This window comes from Mus caroli, unplaced genomic scaffold, assembly GCF_978045245.1.
Source record: "Mus caroli unplaced genomic scaffold, Mus_caroli_1 scaffold_11, whole genome shotgun sequence".
NCBI lineage: Eukaryota > Metazoa > Chordata > Mammalia > Rodentia > Muridae > Mus > Mus caroli.
The window spans coordinates 102543408-102551033 of record NW_028227266.1 but is presented as its reverse complement, the minus strand read 5'-3'; the positions used below and the strand labels follow the sequence as shown (position 1 = coordinate 102551033).

The window sequence follows — 7626 nt, the reverse complement described above, 5'->3', positions numbered from 1 at the left end:
AATCATTAGATGTAGGAATTGACCAACTGGACGCCACTCATCCGCGGAAATAAGGGACTCAGCCCTTTGTGCCCGCCTCGCACCCGCTCTACTCGGTAGCAACCGAAGCCCCGGGGACATCGGAGCCAGGCGCTTGCCGAGGGCAATTTGGTGATTGGCTTGCGAGGCCACGTGACCAGCGCTAGGCTGTCCACGCGACACGATTGGTTCTCGCGGACGCTGACGGACAGGGCCGGGGCGGGCCAGAGCCCGGTCGGAGGGGCGCCCGCGGGGGCCGGAGGGTGAAGGCGCGAGTGCGCGTGCGCGAGCGCGAGCGCGAGCGGCGGGGCTTTCTCCGGAGCCGTCGGAGGGAGCCGGAGCGCTTCTCCCGAGGTGAGCGGAGTGGGGCGGTCCCTCTGATGCCGGGTCCCGGGGAGCGGCGGGGGATGGCTCTGGGCTTGCCTGCCCCTGGAGCCCTGGACTAGGGAGGATGCAGCCCAAGCATTCGCTAGTCTCCGAGCCTTGGTTTCCCTTTTCCCACCCTCTGATACATCTGGCCATCCTCCCCGCGGTCACCGTGGCTGTGCCCGAAGAGGCTTGCCCACCTGGCCGCCTCTCCTCCGCCTTTGTTTCCCGCCCCGGAGGGATGCTGCCACCGGTCCCCTCCCCAGGGGAAGGGCTCCCGAAGCGCCGCGAGGGCGCCACGGGCGCTGGACTGGGTCTGGGCAGAAGGTGGCTTCCATGCAGTGGGACCTGTCGCATAGGAAAACGAAAGGGTCGGGGAGAGGGTAGTGTCACTTTGGTTCAAGCCCTTGAGACCAGAACTAATCCGGTGACTGCAGAGAGAAGCAGAATTCCTAGCGCAGCTGATGATCCTTCTGCCTCGATGCGGGAGCGAGCATCGTGGGGGAACCGAGCCTGTGCTGCCTGGAGAAGGGTGCCCTGGGGAAGGCTGCCCTGTCGGTCCGCTGAACCTCGAGCCTGCCCTCACCCCAGACTTCACCGAAATATAATGCTCGGAACCTACGGAGAGAATCCAGAGATGCGTTACAAACCTTAAATATTTTTCCCTTTAAAACAATTAGAGCAGGTCACAAAAAACGGTTTCCAGAGACAGTGTAACTGGTGACTGGGAAATAGTGAGGGAATTTGCCTGCAGTGAACTGCAGACCAGACAGTGCACTGAGAGGCTTCTTCAAGAAGATAGAAGACGCGGGGTGGGGGTGGGTTCTGTGACTTTCTAGGTCTATTCAAGAGGGTACTTAGTTTCAGCCTGTCAGGAGGGCAACATAAGGGAGAGGGGAGGTAGGGTCTAAGATGCACTTTGTAAATCTTTGCTAAAGTGTATGTTTTTTTTTTAAAAGACCATTTGGCTGCCAAAGAGATGGGGTGTGGGGGGAGGAAATCTCCCTAGAATCCTTTAGAAGAGGGAGGGTGTGTCCAAGAGTTTAACACGGTGCTTAAAAGGCAGGTTCTTGGGGAGTGAGTGTGTCCCCAAACCCAGTAGAAATGACATTTAAGGCATCTTAAAAGATATGAAACTTAAAAGATCCCATGAGTTTTCCTCGGGTTAACTAATCTGATGCACCTGGCGTTGTAAAAACTGGTTCAGCTAATGAGTTTCAGTGTAACCCATTCAGAACTTAAGGTGACTCAGTCTCTGCCTGACTCTTTGGGGACATTCTGATCCTACTGTAAGGCCCCTTCTTCCCCCGTGTGAAGTTGCTTTTTTTCTTAGGCATCTAAAACAAGCGTACCTTGTGCCAGCAAAATACTCAATTTAATTTATTGAATTACACAATATTCATTTACTTGCTGAAAATTTCAATTCATTGGGCAAGTTAAAAAAGCAAACGTTTTGTTGTTTTGTTCTGTTGGTTTGAGAAGGCACCTCTTCCATTTGTTAGACTACAGGAATCAAACTCGGGGTTCTCAGCAGCACAGCACAGAGTAAACTTTTGGTGGTTTCCTGAGATGAGCATAGAACGGGATCTGCTGTGAGGCACAGTGGGAACACAACAGATGACCCCACTAAAGCGCAATAAAGGTTCTCATCTGATAGACTGAAACACAGAAAATTAGTGGGGACAACTTAAATATGGAAGCTGACATACACTGGGGACGGGAGAGGAATGTTGAGGACGAAGGAGGTGGCATGGTTTGAGGAAAGCACACAATTTCTGCTTTTAGAGAAGAGATGTCATTTTGCATGTAATCTTCATATAAGATACACAAAGGGCATTGACGTGTGTTTTAACTGGTAGAAGCGGGTTCAGCTGTTTCAAAGAGGCTGAAAAAACTCTGCTTAAGGTCTAAATGGCCAACAGAAAAATCAGCAGGCATAGTTCAATGTGGGGTATGCAGTGGACCTCTTTGACTTGTCAGATGTGGGCTTTATCCTCTGATTCAACAAAAGCCCCTCACTTCTGCTTTCAAGACGGCCACAGAATTCTCTCTGTTGTTTCTGTCCTCTTAGTCACGGACTAAGGAGAGAGATTATAGTCAGACCTGCGTGTCTAAGCAGCCATGCCCTTTGAGGAGGATCTGTGTCACGTTGTATAAATATAAGAGCCTTCACGATGGCGGTGCCTGGGAGAATTCCGTAGGGTGTGCACTGTAAGATAAAGCTGGCTTACACTGCCACAGGTGGGGTTCTGGGTAAGCTCCTGTGTTGGTGGAAAGGAGAGCCAGGGATGATTGAATTCAGCCAGGCTCGGCTGCTTGATGGAGTGATGTTGTCCAGGCAAAGCTTCTCGTTATCGGCTAGCCTGGCTGGCCTTCAGAGGACCATGCCCATGTGACAGAGGCTCCTCCAGAGCTTATGAGTCTCAGGCTGTGTCAGTTATGCCTGTGATGCGCTGTGGAAAAGAGCCCCACTAAGACGAAAATACAGATGCCTGTCTTTCCAGTCCTTATCTCCTGCCACCTACAGGTTTCCATCAAACAAGTTGTACCCTCCCTGCCAGTAGATGGCACTCTTGCCTCTGGGAATTCCTGAAGAGGCTGGCTATGGAACTATCAGCAGCAGTGTGGATTTGGTGTGGGTTTTGATAGGTTGTTATCTCCCAGGTAAAAGTGACAATCTTGACGACAACTATGATGCTGATGGTGATGCTGTTCTGAGCATGTAACTTTTTATATAATTTAGGAATAGAGTGGGGTGAGGATTTCTTTTCTTTCTCTCTCTCCTTCTCTCCCATCCCTTTCCTTCTCCCTCTCCCTTCCCTTCTTCCTCTCCTCCCTCTTCCCCTCTCCCTATCCCTCTCCCTCCCCTCCCCTCCCCCCTCATGTGGCGTGTGAGAGTGTGTGTGTGTGTGTGTGTTTTCTGAGCAGAGATTGGGTGGGTGTACATTGCGAAGCTTCATAGTACAAGGTTTAAGAGCAGTGGTTACGCAGACCTAATGTTGAGGTTGCAGTTTGCTGTTCATCCCAGGACTTCATTTCTATTATTTGCATGCACACCTAGTCTCCGCACGAGGATGACACCATGAAGGGGGTGCACATGATTTTGAACCCAGTCTATAGTCAGCAGTACATACCCTGAGGGTAGCCATGGGAGCTGGAGTGCTTGTGAAAATAATGTTCAGTCGTTACATCCCACGATTGTCCACAGAAGGTAGGTCAGATCATTTTAAATCAGTTTCTTTTGAAACTCGAAATTTTCTAACACGCGTTTGTAGACTGTCGTTAGCTAACGATAACCGTCAAGTCCATGGTAACCACTCAAAACTCGGACTTAAAAAAAAAAAAAACCCAAAAAACAACTTTAAGCCAGAGTTCCTTTATGCATCTTCCAGTTTTGAAGTAACTATTTTGTTCTTTGTTACAAAGTGCTCTCTTATGTGGGTTTTGAATATACTAAACTGGAGGGAAGGAGGTGTTTTAGCCAGCAATGGAGACGTCACAATGTAGGGGAAGGTCTTAGCTCTGATCCTGCCCAAGCTATAAGCTATAGAACAGGCCGGCCGCCTCTGGGATCCACACTCAGTACCTGCTCTTTGCACAGCTGTCGCCCTGTAGCTCAGCCTCCTGTGAGCCGATTCCTGTCTCTTCAACTGAACTGATAAGATGTTTTGTGCGTATGTTTTCTATCAGTAACAAATTCTAAAATCCCATTGGGACAAGACAGCGATCGATCGTCACAAATCATTGACACTGCCTCATTGTGGCCATAAATCAATCTGTCTACCTGGCTGTTATTTTTCTTATGTTTACTGGGTTTGTCAAGTGAGTGTCACGTAAATAAATATCTTTAGAAGTCTGAGGTGCTTCGGCTGGGTGATTTCCCATAAGGTATTTCTGAAGCTTCCTGTCAGTGGCGTGCTTTCCCCGTGAAGCTTTCTTCTGTGGAAACTGTGGTACTTCGATTGGAGTCCTGTGGTTCAGAGGGAGAAGAACACCCCCCTCCCGGGGGGGTGGTTAACTTAACTTTCCCACCTTTTAACTGAGTGACTTAATGGTGAAAAGCTCTCGGGAGGATGAGGACCTCAGCTTGGGAAGTGAGCTTCGGGTTCCTTCTCCTGCACTGCCTCCCTTCCCCCATGGTTAGGATACAACCTAACCATGTGTTGTGTACACAGGGCTGGGCCAGGGAGTTTCTCTGAGATACTCAGTGGTATGGGATTAAAGTCACAGTATGAGTGGCATGGGCTTTTCTTTTTAGCTTTTTCGGTTTTTTTGTCTGGCTGACCCTATGCTGAACCCCTTACTGTATGTCTTTGCTCCATCCTTCCTTCCCTCTTTCCTTCCTTCCTTTCTTCCTTCCTTCCTTCCTTCCTCTTTTCTGCAATACCATTTCCTGTAAGGATTTTTTAATCCTAAAATACAATGTGAGGTTCTTAAAGTGAGTCCATGGACTCCCCAAGTCTGTATGGGTAAGAAAGTAAGTGTTAGGTAATTTGTCTCTATAATTTCACATCTTTGCCTCTGTGTGTGTGTGTGTGTGTGTGTGTGTGTCTTTATGCGTCTACAAAGCTGGGCCTGGGCATGTGGATGAGTGTGGGGGTCAGAGGTGAATGTTAGGTGTTTTCCTCTATCTCTTTTCATCTTAGATTTTGAGACAGAGTCTCTCACTGAGCCTGGAGCTCACTGATTTGGGAATCCTGGACAACAAACTCTAGAGATCTCTCTGATTGTACCACCCTAATGGTAAAGTTAGAGGCATGTGCCACCACATCTGGTTATTATTAATATTCATGCTAGGGAATTGAGCTCAAGTCCTCGTGAGTTATGTCTCTAGCTCTTGATCATATTCTGAGAAGAGGGCCTTAGACTTCAACAGAATGCCAAATGGACCCATGGCACAAAGGTGGGATAAGAATGTGACTGTCTGGAGTAGCTCGGGAAAAATGACAAGGGGGGGATTTTTGTCTTGTTCTGTCAAGGCAGGGTCCTGGTACCCCAGGCTGCTCTTAACTTGCTGTGTGGCCAGTGTGTCCTTGAAGTTGCGAGTGTCCTGACTCTGCCTCCCAAGTGCTGATATTATATGTGTGTATGCATTACTATCCCAGGTTTAAAGGGAAGAATATGTACACCCATATGCGTGTCTGTGCATGAGCACACACAGCATAGATGCATGAATGTCCAGAGTCCAGTGGACAATTTGGGGGTGTCATTTCTTACCCCCTTTTTGAGATTTTGCTAGGTGAGCTGGCCAGTGAGCCCCAGAGATCTTAACCGTCCCTGCCTCCTAGTGCTGGCATTTCACGTGTATTCCACCACACCCAGGTCTTTTACATGGTTCTGGGGCTTGAATTCACATTGCCATCCAAGCCTTCTCCCCAGCCCCAAAGGGAGAGTTCTTGATTGTTAAACTAACAGAATGGTAGGCAAAAAGTTGGGATCAGAACGTAGAAATTAAGCTGTGAACGTTTAGGGATGTTGAACCTTTATTAAAATTGCTCCCCAAATGAAGAGACAAAGCACATCACTTTACCCATCTTCATAATAGATGTGCAAGTATTGATATCCATTTCATCAAATCTTTCTCAGTACCCTCCTAATTTCACCAGAGTACTTTTAAGTTCATGTTGCTTTACTGGCTGTGACCTGCATACTAAGGGACCCCAGCTCTCATTATTTTAATTTGAGGTCCACATATTCATTACCTTTCTGATATATGTCATGAAGATTCTTTTAAGTTCTTATTTGCATATATTAAGTGTGCATAATGGACTCTATTACAGCATTCTCATATGTGTATGTATTTGATCGTATGTGTCCTCACTATTATCCTCCATTCCTCAAGATCCCTTTCCTTGTCCCAGATAAGCCTAACTACCACTATCAGTCTTATGTGTGGTGGGTGAGATAAGTGTGTGTGTGTGTGTGTGTGTGTGCATGCACACACCTGCATGTGTCCTCATGTGTGTGAGAATGTGCTTGCATGTGTTTAATTAGGGCTAAAGCTGCATGAGTGAGCTTATTTATAGAAGCATGAGAAACCCATAGCTACACCGTGAAAGAAAATGACTCTCCCATTCCAGCCATCATTGACTGCCTAAAGATCTAAGGAAGGGGCCTTGTGAGTCCTTCACCCTTAGCAATCCTCAACTGGACACCTTCCCAGTCCATGACAGAATGGCATGAACTGTATACCCCAACTCCTTTCTTCTGCTAGCTGCTTCGTCTATCAGCAGCATCCACTAGACATTGTGCTCTAAGCTCCAAGCTCACCGCAATCTTAGAGCTGTAAAATCACTTCAGAGGTAGAACGTCTAATAAGACTTCACCAGCTGTTTCCATCAGTACCCAAGATGTACTGTGGCTAATCACCACATTTTCCCTATTTACAGTCACAAATACTTTCTTTTCCTAATTGTCTTTAAATAGGAGTGACTCTGAACTGGTATGGATTAGAAATAAAATTTTAAAAAAGTCTCATTGTTACCAGAGGCTACACTGATGTTATTTTGTGGTCCATTTCCACTTTAGACACATGAGAAGTAACTTTGTTGTTGTGGAGAATTGTTTGACAAACCTCCAGGTCCTGTCCTGTGACATCTTGCTTACCCTTTGTCCTGCAGTGGCCTGTGCTGGTACAAGCCACCTTTCTGCTGTCTTTTTGGCTCTAAGACAGAGTGGTCTTTGTTTTTGCCTTAATAGAAGAAAACTATTTTTTCCTTGTTAGCTTATTGAGAGAGATCATATACTAGAGAACAAAGTCAAATTGTTGCTTCTAAGGTTGAACTTCTGTTCCTAAGTTGTTATGAAATTTGGTTGGGAAAGGGGTACCAATCACCTCCCTGAGTTTGTTTCAAATGACCCTTTATGTTCTAACCTTTTCTAAACTTGTGTGATTCTGTGGAATTGTATCTGGTATCCAGACTAAGTAGATCTTTAAAATGCTGCTAGTTGAAAGCTCATGCAGAATCAGAAACAGTGGTGATATAAAAATCCTTATGTGAAATAAAGTATAAAGTGTATAAAGTTTGCCAAATATTCTCTAATCTTACATATTTTTTATTTTATTCTTCTCTCATTTCTGACTGTAGTTGCCCCTCCCTCCTCTTCTCCCAGTCTCTTCCCCAGCATCCCCCCTCATATTTCTCTTCTAGCCACAGAGTAGCTATTGAACAATAGCATCAGAATCTCCCAGGACAGTAGTTCTCAACCTGTGGGTCACAGCTCCTTTGGGGTAGACCATCC

At 46.8% G+C, this 7626-nt stretch overlaps 1 protein-coding gene across 2 annotated transcripts in view; it reads left to right on the top strand.

The window, feature by feature from the left end:
• The first annotated feature begins 308 nt into the window (after positions 1-308).
• The window catches only part of Tmem108 (transmembrane protein 108), a 298352-nt gene continuing 291034 nt past the window's right edge, over positions 309-7626 (top strand). For both annotated transcript variants that reach the window (XM_021172799.2, XM_021172798.2), the window contains exon 1: positions 309-372. The gene's annotated coding sequence lies outside the window, so the exon portion shown is untranslated. The remainder of the gene's footprint in view (positions 373-7626) is intronic.